This window comes from Arvicola amphibius, chromosome 6 (genome assembly GCF_903992535.2).
Source record: "Arvicola amphibius chromosome 6, mArvAmp1.2, whole genome shotgun sequence".
In the NCBI taxonomy this organism is placed as follows: domain Eukaryota; kingdom Metazoa; phylum Chordata; class Mammalia; order Rodentia; family Cricetidae; genus Arvicola; species Arvicola amphibius.
The window spans coordinates 81,407,430-81,435,407 of NC_052052.2; the positions used below are offsets into that span (position 1 = coordinate 81,407,430).

Here is a 27,978-nt window from a genome sequence, read left to right on the forward strand (position 1 = left end):
GTTTTTAGATTAATAGAGAAAAGACGAGGACACAGGTGTACACAAGCTAAATTTCTTTTTTAAAAAAACTAAACAATCATATATGGCTTATTTAATACAGTGATTATGATAGTAAAGAGATCCTGGAAGGCTCTAAAAGGGAAGAAAACACATAAAGACAGGAACACAGCTACTTCACCCAACAGGAAAGCAAGGGATGGCTTTGGAGTTTTGTTCTTTTGCAAAAGCAGTCTTATCTTTTCATGAACATTTTCCCTTCCTTCATGCTTCAGGGCCACTTGGTTATGGCCTGCAGCATTGGAGGAATCAAGGGTACAAGCACACCTTTCAGATGTGATATCTGTTCAGAATCCAACTTAGGAATCTTTCCAGGCCCAAGTCATAGCCTCCATGAGGACATGTACCATATTTTCTATGATATGTATATCAGCAATAAGGAACGGGGTCAATTCCTTCCCTTTTATAGCCTTTCAGAATTTTTTTTACTATCCCAAGAGCACATCGAGAAGCCAACAATTTAACCAACATTGGGCGTTCACACATCAACAGATTCAGTGACTTGAGGATCCTCAGGACACTGCTGTATATAGAAAGACTTGATCTCCACTGGAAATCGACACAACAGGATTTATTCATCAATGGTGTCAGTCATCAGTATCTCAGGAGCTTCAGGAATATCATCTCCAAATTCATAGAGCATCGTGTCTTCTTTCTTTACATTGTGCTCTCTCGGCCACTCAATAGCATCTGAACAGTTCATTCTTCTGAAAGGCCGTTTAGGAGGTTTAACGTTCGGGTTGAGGTCATACACTATGCTTGCCACTGGTGACTTCAAGACTCTGTCTACCACATCGCACACTAGGTCCTCCAAACGATTCAGGAGGTGCTCAAAGGTCAGGAAGGGGCACATGGCTTCCACACGCATGAATTTAGCCAGGTTCCTTCGTGTTCTGGACTGTTCAGTCCTGTAGGACTGGGTGATACAAAAACATCGCCCAGGGCTGGAAGGCAGGTCTCCAGGTAAAACTGCAAGGTCTGGGTCAAAGATGCTTCCTCCCCAAAATTATCAAGCTTGAAAAGACTATCCCTACCTTCCACCTGCGATTGCACCAGCGTTGGGGTAGTAACTTCACAGAAGCCCCTGTCGAAGAAGTGATCCCTAAGGCACCTGGTGATCATGGACCGTGCTTTCAAGATTTTGGACATGTTCTTTCCTGGGATCATCATGTGTCAGTTGTTGAGCTGGACATCTACATCAGACTCCTCATTGATCACGTTATCAGCCCCTCCAGCTGGGGCCAGCCCCACAAGTTCCCAGAAGTCACAGCTCAGCTCGTGGCCTCCCGGATCCTACTTGCCCTTTGGAGTTAGGTTAAGTGTTGCGTATACTGCCACAGGGTCTCAACGGACAAGACTACTCCATTGCAATACTGGCACAAGTCATCCGACAAGACACACTGCAGATAGCCTGTACTGTCCCGCAACACCAGAAACATCAAATTCTTTCCTTGCCTACACAACCTGTGGACTCAGCCAAATACTCTTTGGCTTCTATATTATTCTAGTGCACAAATCTTTACATAGGCCGGCTCTCTCAGGCTTGGGTTATTTTTAATGATAATTTTCTTTGCTTTCTCCAGGTTCTTTAGTTTTCATAAGTTATCTTCTGTCTCTTTCTTCTCCTGACAGTCATTTTTCATCTGTTCTCTGTGCCACATCTTTTTAATGTTCTTCATCTGTGACTTAGAAATGACAATACACCTCTCATTTTCCTTTTGTGAATCCACATAAATTGTGGGAAATGGCTCTTTTCCAACTGTCACCAATGCCTTTAGGCCTGTTTTAAATAGCCTCTCCTTGGTTCTATCTCCTGTATATGTGTGTGTGTGTGTGTGTGTATATATATATATATATATATATATATATATATATATGTGTGTGTGTGTGTGTGTGTGTGTGTGTGTGTGTGTGTATGTATATACACACATATATATGTGTATATATATACATATATATGTATATATAAATATGATTTCTTTATTATACAATTTCTAATTGTTTTTAACTCACTGTTGTACATTATGAATTTTCACAGGAAACTTGCATGTGGTAGTAGTTAAAATCTGAGGATGAAAATTCTCTCCTTGGAGAAAAACAGAGAGTCTTTGTACCATAGAAAGTTCAGTAAATAGTCCTTTCAGACAGTTTTAGATGAGGGGTTCAAGATCCCAGTACACAGGAGCATGCTGTTTCCTTCCTAATGTTGAGACTGGAGATGCTTTGATGGGAATCATTAGTTTTCAATGTGTATTATTCCTCTTCTTTCCTATGTGGAAGCCTTTAGTGCTATGATGAACCTAATTTGTATTGCTTTACAAGAGACCAATACTACATTTTGAAGAATTTTGTTAGTCAGTTGTACCACGTTGGTACCTTGATAATGACAGTTGAGAATATTTACACCACAGAAATAGGCAAACATGTAAATGCAAAGTTCCTAGTTTAAAGAAGTGATTTTTGAACATTTTTCAGTGTGCTGGAAAAAAATAGTTGATACAGTGACTACATTAAGGTGAATTCGCCATACATTCTGCAGTCATAAAACTTATTATCAGATAAAAATGATGAAAAATAAGCTCAAACACTATAAACTTTGATAGCAAATGATTCTCAGTAATCACAATGCATTTTCCATTAGTTAAACACTTATTAATACATATTAGGCATTATTATGGCTTGTTAATAATAGCTAACCAATTTTGAAAAAAAATGGTGGTTTATAACAGAAAAGGAAACAGGCATGGATATGAGGAATCAAAATTATATAAAGAAAATTGTGTGTGTGTGTGTGTGTGTGTTTTAAAGCTGCAAAGACAGATTTCTATCTCAGCTGTCAGAATGCAAAACCCAATCATAACCACATTGATTATTTCTCCCATGGGTTATGAGCTCTTAGCTTAAGTCATGGAAGCTTCTTTTTACAGCAGGTGACTGGAAAAATGGAGACTCACAGCTGGTCAATGCACTAAGAATAAAAGACTGTTGATTGCTTCACTTTAAACGAGTATGTACATTAAACCATTCAAGGCCCTGAGCACATCATGGGAAAGCAGCCAGGATAGAGGACTGAATTTGAGGGTGGAAAGGAAAGCCATGAAATTCTGTCTTCTAGACATCACAACCACGGGCACACAGTAAATACAACTCCCTGTATGAGGCGATATATCTACACAAAACAGGGACATGGTGGTAGAAGTGGGACTATTTGGGACAGTGAGAATTAAGAAGGGCAGATAAGGGATGGAAATTGAGGCTTGAATGTGATTATTCTTCTTCGGATATGTGTACTTTTCAAAAATAATGAATAAATAAAGATGGTTGAATAAGATAGCATAGGTATTCTGTGTCAGTGTTAACATACAGCTGAGAAAAATGCCAGCTTTTTTTCAAGTATTGTATTTGTTCTTGTAATAAGTAGACATAGCTTATTCTACCTACACCCCCGATTCAAGCACAAAAGAGCAAGTTGACATGAACTGTTCCATTAGAAGCCCAAACTCCAATTGTCCTTCTCTCTGGCTGGGAGCCAGATCCCTGCTTCAGTCCGTGTCATTTTTCTCTGAGGTATGCATAAAGTAGAGGTCACTTGTGTCACATCTGTTCCTGCTTTGTGAGTTCACTGGGGGAGGAATCACTGACTTTATTTTCCAAAGGGGACCCTTCTCAGAACTGCCAGATGCAGGGTGGCCAGGAAAGAGAACTACAAACATCCTTAAGAGCAAGCCTTTCAGCTCTCGCATTCATAAAGCAAACCTTGGCCTATGTGCTCAGACTCTAATGACTCCCTTCGATCCCTGTTTGGTTTAGAATTTCAGAAATGTCACAATGCTGCATTCCTTCTCTGCAGAAGAAATCAAACCTGTGCATCTATATTACACAAACCTGTGTATCGATATTACACAACCACATGCAGAATCTTCAGACAGAATTGGTTTTTCTGTGCTCCCTCCCTTGGAACAGCTTCCACCTTTAAAATAACCTTGCATTTTTCTTTTGTGCCTAATGAAAAAGCCTTTCTCCTGGACAAGCCTTTACTTGAAATGAATCGCAATCATGGGTTAATTATTTCTAGGATTCCTTCATAACAATTTATATATCCCATCTTTAAAAACGCTTATGGGATGCATGCATATAGTGACATGTAACTTCAACATGACTCAAACATTCATATCAACGTATATTTTTAGAAAAATTAAGGTCAGTTTCCAGAGCAAGATACACACTAGTCTCTGAAATGGGACATCCTGGATATTATTTTCTTTATTATGATTTTTTCTCTCATAATAAATAAATAATGGTTTTACTAGTAAACAGGTAAAAAAAAAAGGTAAACCTAGAGTTTTATAGAATGATAATCTTCCTTGGATTAGTGAATGGCTAAGTTACGGAGTGTTGTAAGTGTGATCTATTTTCAGAATATCTGCTCTAAAAATCATATGAAGAATTGGTTACAAGACCCCGAAAGAAAAGATAACAGGAAAAAAATGGTTTGTTGACTAGTTTTATGTCATCTTACCACAAGCCACAGCTATCTGAAAAAAATACAACCTCAATTGATAAAATGCCTACATAAGATCTGTCTGTAGAACATCTTCTTAATTAGCAATTGGTGGGGGAGGGCCCAGCCTATTGTGGGTGGGGTCACCCCTACCCTAATGGTCCTGATTTTATAAGGAAGCAGGCTGAGTAAGCCAATAAGCAGCACTCCTCCATGACCACTGCATCAACTCCTGACTTCAAGTTTCTGCCTTATTTGAGTTCTTGTTCTGATTTCTTTGGATGATGAACTACGATATGGAGGTGTAAGTCAAATAACACTTTCCTTCCTAAGTTTTTTGCTCATGTTGTTTCATATTGGCAACATTAACCCCCAACTAAGATAGATGGGGAAACAGAGCATCATTTGCATCCATTATCAGATTAATAGTAGTAGAAAGAAACCATCCTTGTGGTCTTTCTGACTCCTATTTAACAGGCTTTTAGCTCAGAACTTACTGTGGAGTGTGCACATCACTTTTTTATTGTCTTGGGTAGTTAATTTGCCATGTGTGTATTCATGGTGGCACACATGTGTAGAGAAGACATAGTTGTCCACTGTCCACCTCAATCATTTCTCCACCTTATTTTTTTTAGGCAGGGTTTCTCGCCAAACTTGAAGCATGAACTGGACAGTCTGGCTGACAGATAAGTTCTAGGAATTCTCCTGTCTCTGATCTTCCACTTACTTTGGGATTATAGACATAAGCTGGATGCTGAGATTTTACATGCATGTTGCAGATTCAAGTTCAGGTTTCCATGCTTGTAGAGCAAGCACTTTACTGCTTGAGTCATCTCTATAGCTACATCAACTTACTTTTAAATGTATTTATATTTTTTGAACTATATACCAGAAGTTCCTCATGGGCAGGAAATAGGCTTTGCCATGGTGCCCATCTTCCTGTTTAGTCTAGAACTTCTTATTTACTAAACAATATATGATTTTGTGCTATCTGTATTCCCTCTGTCTCTATGTTTGTCTGTCTCTCCATTTTTTACCCCTTTGAAATCTATCCTGGCCACCATTGATGACTTGATATATTGGTTATGATCAAGTTTTATTCTTTGTTTAATTGTTGAGACAGTTTTTCATTGTAGTCAGTATGTCTGAGGTTTTACTTCCAAAGCTCTAACCATTTTTATAGGATTAAGAAGAAAATATGGTATTGTGCTGTGAGGTTCGCTGTGTGATACTCCACACGGCCCTGCCCCCACCTTTGCCCTCTTGTCCCTGCGGCATCCCTGGGCAACCAGGAATCCCTGATTCGGTGCAGTGGAGTTCCATCTGGATGGGTGAGTGTGTGTGACCCTGGGGCGACCTGCCCTGGAAGAGAGCACAGCCTCCCTCCCCCAGCTCCTGGTTCAGGATTGTCTTTTGTATTCACGTCCCTGCCTCTCCCAAGCCTTCCCTAGTGTATTCAAGTGTCCTGCTCCTGCACTAAGGCCATCTACCCAAAGGGGTAAGAGGCTGCCCTCCAGGCAGGTTTGAAGATTCCGACAGGGGAGTGTGGGCTCCTTCAAATTGTGCTGCAAGGAATAGCTCCTGTTTCGGCACTGAGTAGATCCAACCAGATTCAGTCACAGCAAAGATTGGTCTAAGACACCAAGTTCCTCCTGGCTCCATTTGAAGGAAAAGATGGGCAGGCACCAATGCAAGAACTCCTCCAACAACATGAAAGGCAACATGACATCACCAGAATCCAGACATCCCGAAACAACAAGAATTCAACACCCTACTCCAGAAAAAAATAGAAGAAATCGACCTTAAACAGTACTTTATGAAAATAATAGAGGATCTTAAACAGGAGGTAAAAAACTGCCATAAAGAAATGGAGATAATAAAAAAAAGGTAGATGAAATAAATAAATCTTTCAAAGATACCCAAGAAAAACAAGAAAAAGCAATCAAACAAACAGGTAAGGGAAACAGTACAAGACCTGATAAATGAAATGTAGGTAATGAAGAAAACACAATCCGAGGGAAGACTGGAAATGGAAATTCTGAGTAAACAAACAGAAACTACAGAGACAAGTGTTTCCAACCGAATACAAGAGATGGAAGAAAGAACCTCTGACTCTGAAGATACTACAGAGGAAATAAACTTAGATTAAAGAACAAAACAAATCCAACAAATACTTAACACAAAACATCCAGGAAATCTGGGACACCATGAAAAGACCAAATCTAAGAATAATTGGGGTAGAAGAAGGAGAAGAATTACAACTCAAAGGCCCAGAAAATATACTCAACAAAATTATAGAAGAAAACTTCCCCAACTTAAGGAAGGATATTCCTATGAAGGTACAAGAAGCCTACAGAACATCAAATAGACTGGATCAAAAGAAAGCATCCTCATGCCATATACTAATAAAACCACAAAACATACAGAATAAAGAACAGATATTAAGAGCTGCAAAGGAAAAAGGTCAAGTAACATATAAAGGAAAACCTATAAGAATTACACCTGACTTCTAAATAGAAACCATGAAAGCCAGAAGGTCTTGGATAGATGTGCTACAAACACTAAGGGATCATGGATGAAAGCCTAGACTGCTATACCCAGCAAAGCTTGCATTCACCATCGATGGAGAAAACAAGATATTCCAGGACAAAAACAATTCTAAACAATATGTAGCCACAAATCCCGCCTTGTAGAAAGTAATAGAAGGAAAATCACAAACCAAGGAGTCCAATAATGCCCACAATAACTCAGACATCTAGCAACCCTTCACCAGCACAACTAAAAGAAGGGTAACACACAAAATCTACTAGCAGAAAAAAAATGACAGGAGTTAAAAACCACTGGTCATTAATATCACTGAATATCAATGGACTCAATTCACCTATAAAAAGGCACAGGCTAAGAGATTGGATACGAAAACAGGATCCAACATTCTGCTGTTTACAAGAAATGCACCTCAACTACAAAGAAACATATCTACTCAAGTAAAGGGTTGGGAAAAATTTTTATCAAGCAAATGGTCCTAAGAAACAAGTGGGTGTAACCATACTAATTTCTAACAAAGTTGACTTCAAATTAAAATCAATCAGAAGAGATGGAAAGGGACACTTTATACTCATTACAGGAAAAATCCATCAAAAAGAAGTCTCAATCCTGAATATCTATGGCCCTAATATAAAAGCAACCACTTATGTAAAAGAAACATTACTAGAACTCGAGGCAGCCATCAAACCACACACATTAATAGTAGGAGACTTCAACATTCCTCTCTCACCAATGGACAGGTGAATCAGACAGAAACCTAACAGAGAATTAAGAGACTTAATGGAGGTAATGAAACAAATGGACTTAACAGACATCTATAGAACATTCCAGCCAAAACAGGAAAGAATATACCTTCTTCTCTGTGGCTCATGGAACCTTTTCGAAAATTGACCATATACTCGGAAACAAAGCAAACTTCCACACTTACAAAAAAATATTAGTAACCACCTGTGTCTTATCGGATCACCATGGATTAAAATTATAATTCAACAACAATGCTAACCCCAGAAAGCCTACAAACTCATGGAAACTGAACAGTCAACTACTGAACCACAGCTGGCTCAAGGAAGAAATAAAGAAAGAAATTAAAGTCTTTCTTGAATTTAATGAAAACAAAGACACAACATACTCAAACCAATGGGACACAATGAAAGCAGTGCTAAGAGGAAAGTTCATAGCACTAAGTACCCACTTAAAGAAAAAGGAGAAAGCACTCATTGGAGACTTAACAGCATACCTGAAAGCTCTAGAAAAAAAGAAGCAGATTCACCTAGGAGGAGTAGAAGACTGGAAATAATCAAACTGAGGGCAGAAATGAACAAAATAGAAACACAGAAAACAATCCAAAGAATCAATGAAACAAAGAGCTGGTTCTTGGAGAAAATCAACAAGATTGACAAACCCCTAGCCAAACTAATCAAATGGCAGAGAGAGAACACACAAATTAATAAGATCAGAAATGAAAAAGGGGACATAACCACAGACACAGAGGAAATTTAGAGAATCATTAGATCTTACTACAAAAGCCTGTATGCCACAAAATTGGAAAATGTAAAAGAAATGGACATTTTTTTAGATAAGTACCATATACCAAAGTTAAACCAGGACCAGGTGAACAATCTAAATAGTCCTGTTAGTCACGAAGAATTAGAAACTGTTATCAAAACCCCCCCCTACCCCAAAAAGCCCAGGACCAGATGGTTTCAAAGCAGAATTCTACCAGAACTTCCAAGGAGACCTAATACCTATACTCCTTAAGGAATTTCATAATATAGAAACAGAATAGTTATTGCCAAATTCCTTTTATGAGGCTACAGTTATCCTGATACCTAATCCACACAAAGACTCAACCAAGAAAGAGAATTACAGGCCAATCTCACTCATGAACATTGATGCAAAAATTCTCAATAAAATACTGGCAAACAGAATCCAAGAACACATTAGAAAAATTATCTACTATGATCAAGTAGGCTTCAACCCAGTGATGCAGGGCTGGTTCAACATACAAAAATCTATCAATGTAATCCATCATATAAATACACTGAAGGAAAAAAAAAACCATATGATCATCTCAATATATGCAGAAAAAGCATTTGACAAAATTCAACACCCCTTTATGATAAAGGTCTTGGGGAGATTAGGGATACAAGGGTCTTTCCTTAATATAATAAAGGCTATTTACAGCAAGCCGACAGCTAACATCAAATTAAATGTAGAGAAACTCAAGGCCATCCCACTAAATTCAGGAACACGACAAGGCTGTTCACTCTCTCCTTATCTCTTCAACATGGTGCTTGACGTTCTAGCAATAGCAATAAGACAACATAAGGGGATTAAGGGGATTCGAATTGAAAAGGAAGAAGTTAAACTTTTGTTATTTGCAGATGATATGATAGTGTATATAAGCGACCCCAAAAACTCCACCAAAGAACTCCTACAGCTGATAAACTCCTTTAGTATCGTAGTGGGATACAAGAACAACTCTAAAAAATCAGTTGCCCTCCTATATACAAAGGATAAGGAAGCAGAGAAAGAAATCAGAGAAGTGTCACCTTTCACGTTAGCCACAAATAGCATAAAATATCTTGGGGTAATTCTAACCAAGGAAGTGAAGGGTCTATTTGACAAGAACTTTAAGTCTTTGAAGAAAGAAATTGAAGAAAATGGAAGGATCTCCCCTGCTCATGGATTGGGAGGATCAACATAGTAAAAATGGCAATTCTACCAAAAGCAATCTATAGATTCAATGCAATCCCAATCAAGGTCCTAACAAAATTCTTCACAGACCTTGAGAGGACAATAATCAACTTTATATGGAAGAAGAAGAAGAAACCCAGGATAGCCAAAAAAATCTTATACAATAAAGGTTCTTCTGGAGGCATTACCATCCCTGACTTCAAACTCTATTACAGAGCCACAGTATTGAACACAGCTTGGTATTGGCATAAAAACAGAGAAGTTGACCAATGGAATTGAACAGAAGACCTGGATCTTAATCCACAAACCTATGAACACCTGATTTTTGATAAAGGAGCCATAAGTACACAATGGAAGAAAGAGGGCATCTTCAACAAATGGTGCTGGCATAACTGGCTATCAACCTGTAGAAGAATGAAAGTAGATCCATATCTATCACCATGCACAAAACTCAAGTCCAAATGGATTAAAGACCTCAATATTAATCAGAACACACTGAGCCTGATAGAGGAGAAAGTGGGAAGGACTCTACAACATACTGGCACAAGAGACCGTTTCCTACGTATAACCCCAGCAGCACAGAGATTAAGGGCAACATTGAATAAATGGGACCTCCTGAAGCTGAGCAGCTTCTGTAAAGCAAAGGACACTGTCACTAAGACACAAAGGCAGACCACTGACTGGGAAAAGATCTTTACCAACCCTGCAACTGACAAAGGTCTGATCTCTAAAATATATAAGGAACTCAAGAGACTAGACTTTAAAATGCTAATTAACTCATTTAAAAAATGGGGCTCTGAACTGAACAGAGAATTCTCAACAGAAGAAGTTCAAGGTGTCTCCCAAGTTTTCCCTAGTGCTCTCAGGTGTCCTGCTCCTGTTCTAAGGCCGTCCACCCAAAGGGGTCAGACTCTGGCCTCCAGGCAGGTCTGAGGATTCCTGAGGAGGGGTGCGGGCTCCTTCAGATTGTGCTGCCAGGTTCGCTGTGTGGTATTCCATCCCGCCCTGCCCCCACCTTGGCCCTTTGGTCTGGGCTGCGACCCTGGGCTGCCTGGAATCCCTTATCCTGTGCCCTGACATTCCATCTGAACTGGTGAGTGAATGCGGACCCTGGGGCAACCTGCCCTGTAAGAGAGCACATACCCCCTACCCCCACTTCCCTGCGACCCTGGGCTGCCTGGAATCCCTGATCCTGTGCCCTGACATTCCATCTGAACTGGTGAGTGAATGCGGACCCTGGGGCAACCTGCCCTGGAAGAGAGCACAGACCCCCTACCCCCACTTCCCTCTGCAGGCTTATGTTGGTTTCTCCCGTCCCTGTGTCTCCCAAGTTTTCCCTAGTGTTCTCAGGAGTCCTGCTCCTGTTCTAAGGCCATCCACCCAGAGGAGTCAGACTCTGGACTCCAGGCAGGTCTGAGGATTCCTGCAAGGGAGTGTGGGCTTCTTCAGATTGTGACTCAAGGAATAGGTCCTCCTCTGGCACTGGGGAGATCCAACCAGTTTCAGTCACAGCAAAGATTGGTCTAGGACACCAAACGCCTCCGGGCTCCTTTTGAAGGAAGAGATGGGCAGGCGCCAACGCAGGAGCTCCCCCAACAACATGAAAGGCAACATGACATCACCACAAGCCAGACATCCCGAAACAACAAGAATTGAACACCCTACCCCAGAAGATATAGAAGAAACCGACCTTAAACAGTACTTTATGAAAATAATAGAGGACCTTAAACAGGAGGTAAAAAACTGCCATAAAGAAATGGAGATGACAAACAAAAAGGTAGACAAAATAAATAAATCTCTCAAAGATACCCAAGAAAAACAAGAAAAACAAGAAAAAGCAATCAAACAGGTAAAGGAAACAGTACAAGACCTGATAAATGAAATGGAGGTATTGAAGAAAACACAATCTGAGGGACGACTGGAAATGGAAACTCTGAGTAAACGAACAGAAACTTCAGAGACAAGTATTTCCAACCGAATACAAGAGATGGAAGAAAGAATCTCGGACTCTGAAGATACTATAGAGGAAATAAACTCACAGATTAAAGATCTAAACAAATCTAACAAATTCTTAACACAAAACATTCAGGAAATCTGGGACACCATGAAAAGACCAAACCTAAGAATAATTGGGGTAGAAGAAGGAGAAGAATTACAACTCAAAGGCCCAGAAAACATATTCAACAAAATTATAGAAGAAAACTTCCCCAACCTAAAGAAGGATGTTCCTATGAAGGTACAAGAAGCCTACAGAACACCAAATAGACTGGATCAAAAGAAAGCATCCCCATGCCATATAATAATCAAAACACAAAACATACAGAATAAAGAACAGATATTAAGAGCTGCAAAGGAAAAAGGTCAAGTAACATATAAAGGGAAACCTATCAGAATTACACCTGATTTCTCAATGGAAACCATGAAAGCCAGAAGAGCTTGGATAGATGTGCTACAGACACTAAGGGAACATGGATGCAAGCCTAGACTATTATACCCAGCAAAGCTTGCATTCACCATTGATGGAGAAAACAAGATATTCCAGGACAAAAACAGATTTAAACAATACGCAGCCACAAATCCAGCCTTGCAGAAAGTAATAGAAGGAAAATCACAAACCAAGGAGTCCAACAACGCCCACAATAACTCAGGCATCTAGCGACCCTTCACCAGCACAACTAGAAGAAGGGAAACACACAAACTCTACTACTAAAAATGACTGAAGTTAACAACCACTGGTCATTAATATCACTTAATATCAATGGACTCAATTCACCTATAAAAAGGCACAGGCTAAGAGACTGGATACGAAAACAGAATCCAACATTTTGCTGTTTACAAGAAACACACCTCAACCACAAAGACAGACACCTACTCAGAGTAAAGGGTTGGGAAAAGGTTTATCAAGCAAATGGCCCTAAGAAACAAGCAGGTGTGGCCATACTAATTTCCAACAAAGTTGACTTCAAACTAAAATCAATCAGAAGAGATGGAAAGGGACACTTTATACTCATAACAGGAAAAATCCATCAGAATGAAGTCTCAATCCTGAATATCTATGCCCCTAATATAAAAGCTCCCACTTATGTAAAAGAAACACTTCTAGAACTCAAGGCAGCCATCAAACCACACACACTAATAGTTGGAGACTTCAACACTCCTCTCTCACCAATGGACAGGTCAATCAGACAGAAACCTAACAGAGAATTGAAAGACTTAATGGAGGTAATGAACCAAATGGACTTAAAAGACATCTATAGAACATTCCACCCAAATAGGAAAGAATATACCTTCTTCTCTGCGGCTCATGGAACCTTTTCGAAAATTGACCATATACTTGGTAACAAAGCAAACTTCCACAGTTACAAAAAAATATTAGTAACCACCTGTGTCTTATCGGATCACCATGGATTAAAATTATAATTCAACAACAATGCTACCCCCAGAAAGCCCACAAACTCATGGAAACTGAACAGTCAACTACTGACCCACACCTGGGTCAAGGAAGAAATAAAGAAAGAAATTAAAGTCTTTCTTGAATTTAATGAAAACAAAGACACAACATACTCAAAACTATGGGACACAATGAAAGCAGTGCTAAGAGGAAAGTTCATAGCACTAAGTGCCCACTTAAAGAAAACGGAGAAAGCGCTCATTGGTGACTTAACAGCACACCTGAAAGCTCTGGAAAAAAAAGAAGCAGAGTCACCTAGGAGAAGTAGAAGACTGGAAATAATCAAATTGAGGGCAGAAATCAACAAAATAGAAACACAGAAAACAATCCAAAGAATCAATGAAACAAGAAGCTGGTTCTTGGAGAAAATCAACAAGATTGACAAACCCTTAGCCAAACTAATCAAACGGCAGAGGGAGAACACGCAAATTAATAAGATCAGAAATGAAAAGGGGGACATAACCACAGACACAGAGGAAATTCAGAGAATCATTAGATCTTACTACAAAAGCCTGTATGCCACAAAATTGGAAAATGTAAAAGAAATGGACAGTTTTTTAGATAAATACCATATACCAAAGTTAAACCAGGACCAGGTAAATGCTCTAAATCGTCCTGTTAGTCGCGAAGAATTAGAAACTGTTATCAGAAACCTCCCTACCAAAAAGAGCCCAGGACCAGATGGTTCCAATGCGGAGTTCTACCAGAACTTCCAAGAAGACCTAATACCTATACTCCTTAAGGTATTTCATAATATAGAAACACAAGAGTCACTGCCAAATTCCTTCTATGAAGCTACAGTTACCCTGATACCTAAACCACACAAAGACTCAACCAAGAAAGAGAATTACAGGCCAATCTCACTCATGAAGATTGACGCAAAAATTCTCAATAAAATACTGGCAAACCGAATCCAAGAACACATTAGAAAAATTATCCATTACGATCAAGTAGGCTTCATCCCAGACATGCAGGGCTGGTTCAACATACGAAAATCTATCAATGTAATCCATCATATAAATAAACTGAAGGAAAAAAACCATATGGTCATCTCATTAGATGCTGAAAAAGCATTTGACAAAATTCAGCACCCTTTTATGATAAAGGTCTTGGAGAGATTAGGGATACAAGGGTCTTTCCTTAATATAATAAAAGCTATTTACAGCAAGCTGACAGCTAACATCAAATTAAACGGAGAGAAACTCAAGGCTATCCCACTAAATTCAGGAACACGACAAGGCTGTCCACTCTCTCCTTATCTCTTCAATATAGTGCTTGAAGTTCTAGCAATAGCAATAAGACAACATAAGGGAATCAAGGGGATTCAATTTGGAAAGGAAGAAGTTAAACTTTCATTATTTGCAGATGATATGATAGTATACATAAGCGACCCCTAAAACTCCACAAAAGAACTCCTACAGCTGATAAACTCCTTCAGTAACGTGGCAGGTTACAAGATCAACTCCAAAAAATCAGTCGCCCTTTTATACACAAAGGAGAAGGAAGCAGAGAGGGAAATCAGAGAAGTATCACCTTTCACAATAGCCACAAATAGCATAAGATATCTGGGAGTATCTCTAACCAAGGAAGTGAAGGATCTATTTGACAAGAACTTTAAGTCTTTGAAGAAAGAAATTGAAGAGGATACCAGAAAATGGAAGGATCTCCCCTGCTCGTGGATTGGGAGGATCAACATAGTAAAAATGGCAATTCTACCAAAAGCAATCTATAGATTCAATGCAATCCCAATCAAGGTCCCATTAAAATTCTTCACAGAGATTGAGAGGACAATAATCAACTTTATATGGAAAAACAAGAAACCCAGGATAGCCAAAAAAATCTTATACAATAAAGGTTCTTCTGGAGGCATTACCATCCCTGACTTCAAACTCTATTACAAAGCTACAGTATTGAAAACAGCTTGGTATTGGCATAAAAACAGAGAAGTTGACCAATGGAATCGTATAGAAGACCCGGATCTTAAACCACAAACCTATGAACACCTGATTTTTGATAAAGGAGCCAAAAGTACACAGTGGAAGAAAGAGGGCATCTTCAACAAATGGTGCTGGCATAACTGGATGTCAACCTGTAGAAGAATGAAAGTAGATCCATATCTATCACCATGCACAAAACTCAAGTCCAAATGGATTAAAGACCTCAATATTAATTTGAACACATTGAGTTTGATAGAGGAGAAAGTGGGAAATACTCTACAACAAATGGGCACAGGGAACCGTTACCTATGCATAACCCCAGCTGCACAGACTTTAAGGGCAACATTGAATAAATGGGACCTCCTGAAGTTGAGCAGCTTCTGTAAAGCAAAGGACATTGTCACTAAGACACAAAGGCAGCCTACTGACTGGGAAAAGATCTTCACCAACCCTGCAACTGACAAAGGTCTGATCTCTAAAATATATAAGGAACTCAAGAGACTAGACGGTAAAATGCCAATTAACCCAATTAAAAAATGGGGCGCTGAACTGAACAGAGAATTCTCAACAGAAGAAGTTCGAATGGCCAAAAGACACTTAAGGTCATGCTCAACCTCCCTAGCTATCAGGGAAATGCAAATCAAAACAACTTTGAGATATCATCTTAAACCTGTCAGATTGGCTAAAATCCAAACCACCAATAATAACCTTTGCTGGAGAGGTTGTGGGGTGAGGGGTACACTCATCCATTGCTGGTGGGAATGCAAACTTGTGCAACCACTTTGGAAAGCAGTGTGGCGGTTTCTCAGGAAATTCGGGATCAACCTACCCCAGGACCCAGCAATTCCACTATTGGGAATCTACCCAAGAGATGCCCAATCATACAACAAAAGCATATGCTCATCTATGTTCATAGCAGCATTATTTGTAATAGCCAGATCCTGGAAACAACCTAGATGCCCTTCAGTGGAAGAATGGATGAAGAAACTGTGGAATATATACATGCTAGAATACTACTCAGCGGTAAAAAACAATGACATCTTGAATTTTGCAGGCAAATGGATGGAAATAGAAAACACTATTCTGAGTGAGGTAACCCAGACCCAAAAAGATGAACATGGGATGTACTCACTCATAATCGGTTTCTAGCCATAATTAAAGAACATCGAGCCTATAAATTTGGGATCCTTGAGAAGATAATAAGAAGGTAAACTCCCTAAAAAAGATATAGTAATCCTCCTGGATATTGGAAGTAGACACGATCGCCAGGCAAAATTGGGAACTTGAGGGTTGGGCAAGACTGGGCCAAGGGAAGATGGAGAGAGAAAAGTGTGAAGGGGAGAACGGGGGGAGTTCGGAGGAATGGGGTGCTTGGGATATAGGAAGGGTGGATATGGGAGCAGGGAAGCATATATCTTAATTTAAGGAGCTACCTGAGGGTTGTCAAGAGACTCGACCCTAGAGGGGTTCCCAGGTTTCCAGGGAGATGCCCCCAGTTAGTTCCTTGGGCAGCTGAGGAGAGGGAGCCTGAAAAGGCCAGTTCCTATAGCCATACTGATGAATTTCTTGCATATCACCATAGAACCTCCACCTGACGATAGATGAAGAAAATGACAGAGCTCCACATTGGAGCACCGGAATGAGCTCCCAAGGTCCTGATGAGGAGCAGAAGGAGAGAGAACATGAGAAAGAAAGTCAGGACCGTGAGGGAACCTCCAGCTGGCGACAGATGGGGAAGGTGACTGAGCCCCACATTGGAGCACTGGACTGAGCTCCCAAGGTCCTGATGAGGAGCAGAAGGAGCGAGAACATGAGGGAGAAAGTCAGGAACAAGAGGGGTGCGTTCTCTCATGGAGACGGTGGGACAGAACTAATGGGAGATCACCAACTCTAGTTGGAATGGGACTGATGGATCATGCGACCAAACCCGTCTCTCTGAATGTGGCCAACAGCGGGGGCTGACCGAGAAGCAAAGGACAATGGCTCTGGGCTCTGATTTTTCTGCATGGACGGGCTCTGTGGGAGCCTTCTCAGCTTGGTCGATCACCTTCCTGGACCTGGGGGGAGCTGGGAGGACCTTGGTCTTAGCATAGAGTGGGGAACCCTGATGGCTCCTTGGCCTGGAGAGGGAGGGAGGGGAGGTATGGGTGGAGGGGAGGGGAGGGAAGGGGGAGAAGGAGGGGAGGGAAGGGGGAGGAGGAGGGGAGGGAGGGGGGAGGAGAAGGGAAGGAGATGTAAATTTTTAAATATAAAAAAAAATAAACCATGAGGAAAAAAAAATAGAAAAAAAAATAAGAAAAAAAAAGAAGAAGAAAAAAAAAAGAAGTTCAAATGGCCAAAAGACACTTAAGGGCATGCTCAACCTCTTTAGCTATCAGGGAAATGCAAATCAAAACAACTTTGAGATACCATCTTACACCTGTCAGATTGGCTAAAGTAAAAAACACCAATGATAGCCTTTGCTCTAGCAGTTGTAGAGTAAGGGGTACACTCATCCATTGCTGGTGGGAATGCCAACTTTGCAACCACTTTGGAAAGCAGTGTGGAGGTTTCTCAGGAAATTCCGGATCAACCTACCACAGGACCCAGCAATCCCACTCTTGGGAATTTACCCAAGAGATGCCCAATCATATTACAAAAGCATTTGTTCACCTATGTTTATAACAACATTATTTGTAATAGCTAGAACCTGGAAACAACCTAGATGCCCTTTAGTGGAAGAATGGATGAAGAAACTGTGGAATATATACATATTAGAGTACTACTCAGTGGTAAAAAACAATGACATCTTTAATTTTGCATGCAAATGGATGGAAATAGAAAACACTATTCTGAGTGAGGTAACCCAGACCCAAAAAGATGTACATGGGATGTACTCACTCATAATCGGTTTTTAGCCATAAATAAAAGACATCGAGCCTATAATTCATGATCCTTGAGAAGACAATAAGAAGGTGAAACCAAAGAAAAACATATAGTTATCCTCCTGGATATTGGAAGTAGACAAGTTTGCCGGGCAAAAATTGGGAACTTGGGGCTGGGGTGGGTTGGGGGCGAGGGGAGATGGGGAAAGAAATTCATGAAGGGGAGGATAGGGAGAGCTTGGGTAAATGGGATGCTTGGGATATAGGAAGGGTGTATATGGGAACAGGGAAGCATATATCCTAATTAAGGGAGCCATTTTAGGATTATTAAGAGACTTGACTCTAGAGGGGTTCTCAGGTATCCAGGGAGATGACCCCAGCTAGTGCTGTGGGCAGCTGAGGAGAGGGAGTCGGAAAAGGCCAGATCCTATAGCCATACTGATGAATATCTTGCATATCGCCATAGAACCTTCATCTGGCGATGGATGGAGATAGGGACAGAGCCCCACATTGGAGCACTGGACTGAGTTCCCAAGGTCCTGACGAGGAGCAGAATGAGGGAGAACATTAGAAAGAAAGTCAGGACCGTGAGGGAACCTTCATCTGGTGATGGATGGAGATAGAGACAGAGCCACACACTGGTGCACCGGACTGAGTGCCCAAGGTCCAAATGAGGAGCAGAAGGAGGAAAAACATGAGCAAGGAAGTCTGGACTGCGAGGAGTGCTCCTATCCACTGAGATGGTGGGGCTGATCTATTCGGAGCTTACCAAGCCCAGCTGGACTGGGACTGAAAATTATGTGATAAAACCAGACTCTCTGAACATGGCAGACAATGAGGGCTGCTGAGAAGCCAAGGACAATGTCACTGGATTTGCATCTTTCTATGCATACTGGCTTTGGGGGGCCTGGCCTGTTTGGATGCTCAGTTTCCTGGACCTGGATGTAGGGGGGAGGAACTTGGACTTCCCACAAATCAGGGAACCCTTACTGCTCTCTGGACAGGAGAAGGAGGGAGAGTGGAGGGGGGGGGGGGTAAATGGAATCCGGGGAGGAGGCGGAAATTTTTAATAAAAATAAAAAAGAAGAAAATATTAAAAGAAATGAGTGTCGCCTTACTTACTGTAAAATAAAATATTATATATTCAAAATATTTAGATTAGTTCTGGAATGTAATAACCAGGTAATAAATTTCATTTTTATTTTTTCATAAATTTTCCTAACTCTGACTTCCTTAGTTAATTCCAACTATTTCTCAACACTTATTATTTTTAGTTTCCTTAATCCCTATTTCTTTGTGAAAAATAATAAATTAGAAAAAAATTATTTTCATTTTTAAAAGGGATATTTCTGGTTAAAAAGAATGACATTTTCATGTTTCAGCACTTACTATGACAGTTGATTAAAATATTGTACATGTCTTCATTTCCAGGGCCAGTTCCTTCATTATGTTTATCTCTTGAAGTAATTAATTTGAAAACAACTTAATATTCACTATATGATATTCTAATTACTTGAAGAAAATGATGATTGGAATGAGAATTATGGTGTGCCATTCATTTTATAATTTCTTGTCGGGGAAATGCCAAAACATCTATTAACTCATGAATTTATTTATTGAGTACCCATTTATTAATGCCTTCCAGACTTCAGACCAGGCAGCAGGAGCTAAAAGTAACTTTAATGTGAAATACATAATCTTTAATCCAAACACCATGTTAGATAAAACAGACAGACAAAGCTGAATGACAGTCCATTGGGATACTAGCTTTCTGCTGTAGACCAAAATACTCTGGGAAAGCAAAGAAAAACAATGCTGGGAGATTCCTAGAGGAAGTGATGAGAAGTAGAAGAAGAGAAATAGCATGAAATTTCAGTACCAGGTGAACCTTGAAGGTTATTTGGCCCAAGTTTTCAGGCTCTAATCCATGTATGTAAAACTATTAAAATGCCTAAAATTGTGTGGCACCCTACATAAACCTTCACAAAGAAACTCAATTGCTTAGTTACACCCCAACATTCTTGTTAATGTACATACAAGTCTGTGATGTATATGGAAATGTTCTGAAGAAATCCATGATATGAAATTTTGGGAATTAAATGTTTCCTACAGACCATCATTTATGAAACTAAAAAGTAAGTTCTAGGTACATAGTAGCGGAAGTATGCTTAAAAATATACTGACCAACTCAGCCACCTAAAGTGGAGCTAGGCTGAGGCATCACCTAAGATAAACTTCTCAAGTCTTTAAATCCTACCACACAGGATGTCTTGTCAGGGTGCAGAATGCCCAGGAAGGCTGAAAATTAATGAAGCAGTTTTTGCAATCAAGGCCAGGTGATGGAGGACTCTCATTGGTTAATAAAGAAACTGCCTTGGCTTTTTGATAGGGCAGGATTTAGATAGGTGGAGTAGACAGAACAGAATGCTGGGAAGAATGGAAGTTAGTCAGATGCCATGCCTCTCCTCTCTGAGACAGATGCCGTGGAGCCAGCCGCCAGGTCAGACATGCTGAATCTTTCCCGGTAAGCCACCACCTTGTGGGGTTTCACAGATTATTAAATATGGGTTAAAGTTAGCCAGTAAGAGGCTAGAGCTAATGGGCCAGGCAGTGTTTAAATGAATACAATTTGTGTGTTGTTGTTTCAGGGCATAAGTTAGCCAGGCCGCTGGGAGCCGAGCGGGACCAAAAGCAGGCCTGCTCGCCTCCTCACTACAGCCAGGTGGTTCCTAAAGTAGTTGATAATTGAAGTCTCTCTGCTGGCCCCTCTACCCATATTTGAGTAGCCTTTTCATCCTTACAAAAGATTGGGGTTGTCCATCTTTATAAATATTAAAGAACTGGATTCAACCAACATTTATTGAATACTTACTATGCTCCAAATACCATGCCAAGATATTTTATGACATTATCTTATTTGATGTTCTAACAACTTTGAAAAAAAATTTCACTATGTAACTTATGAATTCACAAACTTATAGGTCTGGTTCTTGTTAACTACATACTACCAACAGCAGGAACAGCTTTTATGGGTAAATTATTAATAACATAACAATATATGCGATGGTACTTATACTAACTTGGAATATGTACTTGCAAGTTTGGAACGTCTGATTGTTTCAAGAGGGAATTGTGAAATACTTTGGTTATGAAGAACTATTCAATCTTGTAAATAAAATGCTAATGTCTGGGTCAATTTTATTTCTCCATGTGAGTAGGCTTTAGTGACCATTGAGGAAATAAACTATTCTTATGTGTGTATAAACATGTATTCCAAATGGGATATACACTCTTTTTTGGTTGTTAACACTGATTCTGGTATTAAATAGTTTTAAGATTTTCTCTTCCTTCTTTTGTATAATAGATAAGATAATATCTGCCTAAATAGACATTTACCCTTAAGTAAAACCATGAATTTACAGGATATGATATTCACTCAGCGAACAATAGTCATTGTAACCAACATAATCAATATTGATTTTATTCTCACAGCAGTTCTGAGGATTTATGAATTTATGGAAATCATATAGTTCTTCATGCAGATCTTGGTAGGAGGAATCTCCTTTATCCTCTTGTACAAGTTGTGTCTTGTGGTGTCATGGGTGAGAAGTTAGTGACTTCTGAGAGCACCTTTTCCCTCTCCCTTCCTACTATTATGAAAGTCATAAATTATACACTACAGTTCAACTCTGGGTCCTTCATTGGATAACTTCACCTCTCTGAGTCTCAGTATGTCCATTTGTTAAAGTAGAAAAGATTGTATAAGACAATCTTGGGTGTTATAGGACCCAACAAAAAGCCTGGTGAAAATCAGGTGATCAATAAACATTCACAGGCTTCTGCAAAATAAATGTAAAAAAAATTACTCAGTGATATAGATTAATTTTGATTCTGGTTTTTCTCCCCCTCAAAAATAGAGTATAGCAAATCCAGGATGGGAATCCATCTTTATGTACATGATCATTTATGGGACATAGGGGTTCTCTATTTAATGGGTCCTTATTTAATGTTTTTAAATATATTGAATTATTTGTGTTTGCATCTTTGTATTTTGTGGAATCAAAATAAAACTGAGAATGATCGCCTTATCCAAAAATTAAGTTACATTTCTGTAGGACAGACTCCATTCTTTCATTCAGTCCTTTAGTCATTTTTGACAAAAAATGGTGCCTGGCCATATAGATTTTCTGCTTGAATGTAAAGAGATTTGAAATAAGTATACAGATTTAAATTGCTTTCATTACCATAAGTATATATAATCTACAAGGAGACCTCCTCACTTAAGTCTTTCTGAGTTTCAGGAATCAGGCTGGTAGGAATTCATGACTGCGGTGTGGCTCCCAGGTAGAGTGGGTCTAACCAGAAAGACGAAAGAATCTTTAAAAGGATATTGGCATTATCATAAGAAAGCCAGGGACGTTTACAAACATTTCACATTTCTTTCATATTAGGAGACACTGATATTCTTAGCATGAAGGATGAAATCATGGATACTCCCAGAACTAAGCTTCTAATTTTAAAACTATCGTATGCTTTACTGGCTACATGTTAGAACACTCTGATTCATAACTTCACGAGGCCCAGAGCTCTTGGTCCCAGAGGGTGACAGAAATAGAAAAGAGACAGAAAAATAAAATGATGATTTGTTGTGTCTTTAGTCAATCCTGGGTATGTAGAAATATTTGCATTCTTCATATGACTTTTATTTTTTTTTCTTTAACCATGCTGTTTTCCATGTAATGATGAAACCCATTCCTGAATCTCGATCTTCCCCTTTTTCTTTGCCTTAACTGATAGGACACCTTCCCAGCTCTGTTACAATGCTGTGCTCCTTCCTGCCTCCATATCTCTTGCTTTTTTTATCTCCTCTATACAATACTTTTTCAAACTCAGGTCCTCAAACAGGTGAACTAATTGGATCAAATCATCCATAGTACAGGTTAAAGTATAGATTCCTGTATTAGAACAGCAAACTTTCACACTCAGTTGGCAACATGTGACATGAACAAAATATATTTTCATTTGCAATTAGTTTTTTCATTTGTCCTGGGGCCCATTCACATACAGGAATATCCTCTAAGTCTTAGAGTCTAAGATATTCTAATTTAGATATGGCTCTAACCTATACTATATTGTGTAAGTTGTATGTTACCTCTTTACTTACATGAAAAAACTTAACACCAAAGTTTATGCTCATGAGCATCTCAATAAATTTGGACAAAGCCAAATTATTTTAACAAATTGTTATTTATTTATTCATTCATTTGTCCATTCATTCGTGTGTGTCTGTATGTGTGTGTGTACACTCATGCACACAAGTACATGTGAAGGCCAAAATCAGATTCAAATCCTCTGGATCTGGAATCCTAGGTGGCTGTGAGCTGGGCTGTCTGATGCATGTACTTGAAACCAACCTCTCCCTCTGCAGAACAGAAAATGCTTTCATCCTCAGACCCACAACAAGAATTTTTAATAGCACAAATGTTTTCTTATGACTTATGCTGTTATAAAGAAGAAAATATACTGAACTAATAGTATTTAATTTTAAAGGAGCCCATTAGATGTGTCTTTCAGAAAGGACTTCACCTAACCTTCAGTACCTCCTGTTACTCAATTTTTGATAACTAACCTACTACAAAGTTTGGGTGTACTGGATTTCTTCTCACCTTAATTGTGCAAAGTAGATGCTAATTTTCCTATAATACCTGGCTAGAACAGAAGCTTGACTTTCACTTTAAGGCTTAATACACACACACACACACACACAAGCACACACACACATGCACATGTGCACACTTGCATACACCCATGTGTATGTACATGCATGCTCTATACAGCTTCCGTATCTTTAGACACTCTTGTATTTGAAAATAAAATTTCTGACTATCCTTCAGGTATCATTTAGAATACTACCTATCCCATCAAGCCTTACCTGCATTCCACCACATAAAAACATTTTCCATTTTTTGGAGATATTTTCACTTTATCTTTTAGCCTACACTTACTCACTATGAGTCATTTCTCCTTCATGTGAGGGGTTTTATAATAGTCTGCTTTCTTCTCCATTAGCCCATCAGCATTCTTTATCACAAGGCATTGGAATTAGCATGTGTTCTATTTTTGTGGATGTACTAATAGAATCTGCTTTTGATAAATAACCTTATTAATAGAAAATATAAACATCCATCACATTACATTTTTAATACTTAGCATTTCATGACCTATAAAAGGTGGTAAAAGCAGGTATAAAAGTGATGAAGTTCCAAATAAGTGATTTCAAAATATACAATGATCTTAACCTTTTAGGGTTAAAAGGAGCTTGAAAGGCATTTATTCCTTTCAACCAATAGCAGTGATACATACTATAAAAACCCAGTGTGGGAAAGTGACTTACAAACTTTACATGGCCACATATAGGGGGCATAGGTAAAAGCTGGGAGTTCTGATAAAAATTCTGATGATTTTTCTTCTCTACCTTGTGAAATGATTGACATTAACACATCTGTAAACTCAGCAAAAGCCTAGCCCAGCATTTCTCAAGCTATGGATTGCAAACATAGGAAAACAGGTATTCTAAAGATCTTAGGAACTGAGACACTGTTCAGTTGCAAAATTACAGTTATGAAGTAGCAAAAAAGTAACTTTAAAGGTCTGAGGTCACCACAACATGAAGAACTGTATTGAAAGATCACAACATTAGGAAGGTTAAGAGCAACCAAATGGCATTGTGTTCTTCTATGGTGGCTATGGATAGGTAGCTTTGTTATAGGGAACACCTCCACATTGTTTGACCTTCCTATAACTACTCAAATATCCAAATGAGCTTTTAAACAAATCTTAGGTTTGATATAATTTCATTCTTCAAAAATATCAGGTAAATAAAGTCACATCTCAACTGTATGCTTTGAGAATTTTCCTCTGAATCCAAGTGTGCTTTTATTTATTGTGAAGCAAGAACATGATTTTGAATGAAACCAAAGGAAATAAGACTAATTGGAGCCTGTGTTGTAAGCATATGGCAGAGAGCTTAAGGAAGGCTGAATACCTAGTACATATCTCATCTTGTTTGGGCAAGATTAGTACAAAGCTCTAAAATAAAGGAACAAGCTATCAGAATAAGTTTTCTATGGTGTGTGATGAATACAAATTTTGGTATTTAAAACCCATATTATCTTATCAAATGAATAAGATCTGTCAAATGAGAGACATGTAAGCCATTCAGAGCATCTTATGACTAACTTCTCCTGACCCTTATTCACACCATCAGTTTGCCCTGGTGCTTCTCTTTCCTTCCCTAAGAGACTTATCAAAAACCATAGTACTTTGCTTTCATTTTTAAAACTTCTTGACTGGGGGCCACAAAATCCCACAGCACAACGTGTTTGGGTGCCGGGACCAGGAATTGAGTGCACCCAGGCCGGTGGGAGGTCCCCTGTTTCATTAGTCTGCCTGCAGCAAGGTAGGCCCTTTGTCAGTGAGCTGCTTGACCTGCAAGCAGACCTGACTGTCTGCCAGATGATCCATCATTCATTGGGGTGAGTGAATTGAATTCATTGGCGTGAACTGAACTTCTAAAAGAAGACCCAAAGGGGATTATTCAGAGGAAGAAATGGCAGGCACCAATGCAAGAATTCCTCCAACAATTTGAAAAACAACATGAAAGTACCAGAACCCAGCGAACTTATAACAGGAGGACTTGAACACACTAATCGAGAAGAAGTAGAAAAAATTGACTTTATGAAAGTAATAGAGTCCCTTAAACAGGCGGTGAAAAACTCCCTTAAGGAAATGGACGAGAAGAATAACAAAAAGTTTGAAGAATTGAGTAAATCTGTAAACGATATCCTAGGAAACCAAGAAAAAAACAATCAAACAGATAATGGAAACAGTGCAAGACTTGAAAACAGAAATGGAGGCAAGGAAGAAAACACAAACTGAGGGCCAGCTGGATATGGAAAATCTATGTAAATGAACAGAGACTACAGAAACAAGCATAACCAACAGAATACAAGAGATAGAAGAAAGAATCTCAGATTCTGAAGATACCATAGAGAAAATAAATGCACTGATCAAAAAAAACAGCAAATCCAACAAATTCTCATCACAAAACATTCAGGAAATCTGGGACACAATAAAAAGACCAAACCTAAGAATAATAGGCATAGAAGAAGGAGAAGAATTACAGCTCAATGGTCCAAGAAATATATTTAATAAAATTATAGAAGAAAACTTCCCAAACCTAAAAAAGATATTCCTATTAAGGTTCAAGAAGCTTACAGAACACCAAATAGACTGGATCAAAAAAAATCATCCCCTCGCCATATTATAATCAAAACACAAAACATACAGAATAAAGAAAGAATATTAAGAGCTGCAAAGGAAAAAGGTCAAGTAACATATAAAGGTAAACCTATCAGACTAACACATGACTTCTCTATGGAAACCATGAAAGCCAGAAGGTCCTGGATAGATGTTTTGCAGAAACTAAGAGACCATGGATGCAAGCTCAGATTACTATACCCAGCCAAGCTTTCGTTCACTATAAATGGAGAAAACAAAATATTCCAAGATAAAAACAAATTTAAACAATATGTAGCCATAAATCGAGCCTTACAGAAAGCAATAGAAGGAAATTCACAAACAAAGGAGTCCAGCATTGCCCAAAACAACTCAGACATCTGGCAAACCTTCACCAGCACATCTCAAAGAAAGGAAACACACAATCTCTACTACCAAATAAAAAATGTAAACCGGAGTTAACAACCACTGGTCATTAATATCACTGAATATCAATGGACTCAATTCACCTATAAAAAGGCACAGGATAAGAGATTGGATATGAAAACAGGATTCAACATTCTGTTGTGAATTCTTGTGAAACACACCTCAACTACAAAGACAGACATCTACTCAGAGTAAAGGGTTGCGAAAAGGTTTATCAAGCAAATGGACCTAAGAAACAAGCTGGTGTGGCCACACTAATTTCTCACAAAGTTGACTTCAAACTAAAATTAATCAGAAGAGATGGAAAGGGACACTTTATACTCATTACAGGAAAAATCCATCAGAATGAAGTCTCAATCCTGAATATCTATGCCCCTAATACAAAAGCACCCACTTATGTAAAAGAAACATTACCAGAACTCAAGGCAGCCATCAAACCAAACACACTGATAGTAGGAGACTTCAACACTCCTCTCTCACCAATGGACAGGTCAATCAGACAGAAACCTAACAGAGAATTAAGAGACTTAATAGAGGTAATGAACCAAATAAACTTAACAGACATCTATAGAACATTCCACCCAAACAGGAAAGAATATACCTTCTTCTCTGTGGCTCATGGAACCTTTTTGAAAATTGACCACATACTCGGTAACAAAACAAACTTCCACAGTTAGAAAAACATATTAGTAACCACCTGCATCTTATCGGATCACCATGGATTAAAATTATAATTCAACAACAATGCTAACCCCAGAAAGCCTACAAACTTATGGAAACTGAACAGTCAACTACTGAACCACAGCTGGCTCAAGGAAGAAATAAAGAAATTAAAGTCTTCCTTGAATTTAATGAAAATAAAGACACAACATACTCAAACCTATGGGACACTATGAAAGCAGTGCTAAGAGGAAAATTCATAGCACTAAGTGCCCACTTGAAAAAACGCAGAAAGCACACATTGGAGACTTAACAGCATACCTGAAAGCTCTAGAAAAGAAAGAAGCAGACTCACCAAGGAGGAGTAGAAGACTGGAAATAATCAAACTGAGGGCTGAAATCAACAAAATAGAAACACAGAAAACAATCCAAAGAATCAATGAAACAAAAAAGCTGGTTCTTGGAGAAAATCAACAAGATTGACAAACCCCTAGCCAAACTAATCAAACGGCAGAGAGAGAACACATGAATTAATAAGATTAG

The 27,978-nt window shown here is 39.0% G+C and overlaps 1 pseudogene; it reads right to left on the minus strand.

Annotated features, from left to right (window-relative positions):
• Window positions 1–282: 282 nt before the first annotated feature.
• The window catches only part of LOC119817293, a 35,022-nt pseudogene continuing 7,326 nt past the window's right edge, over window positions 283–27,978 (minus strand).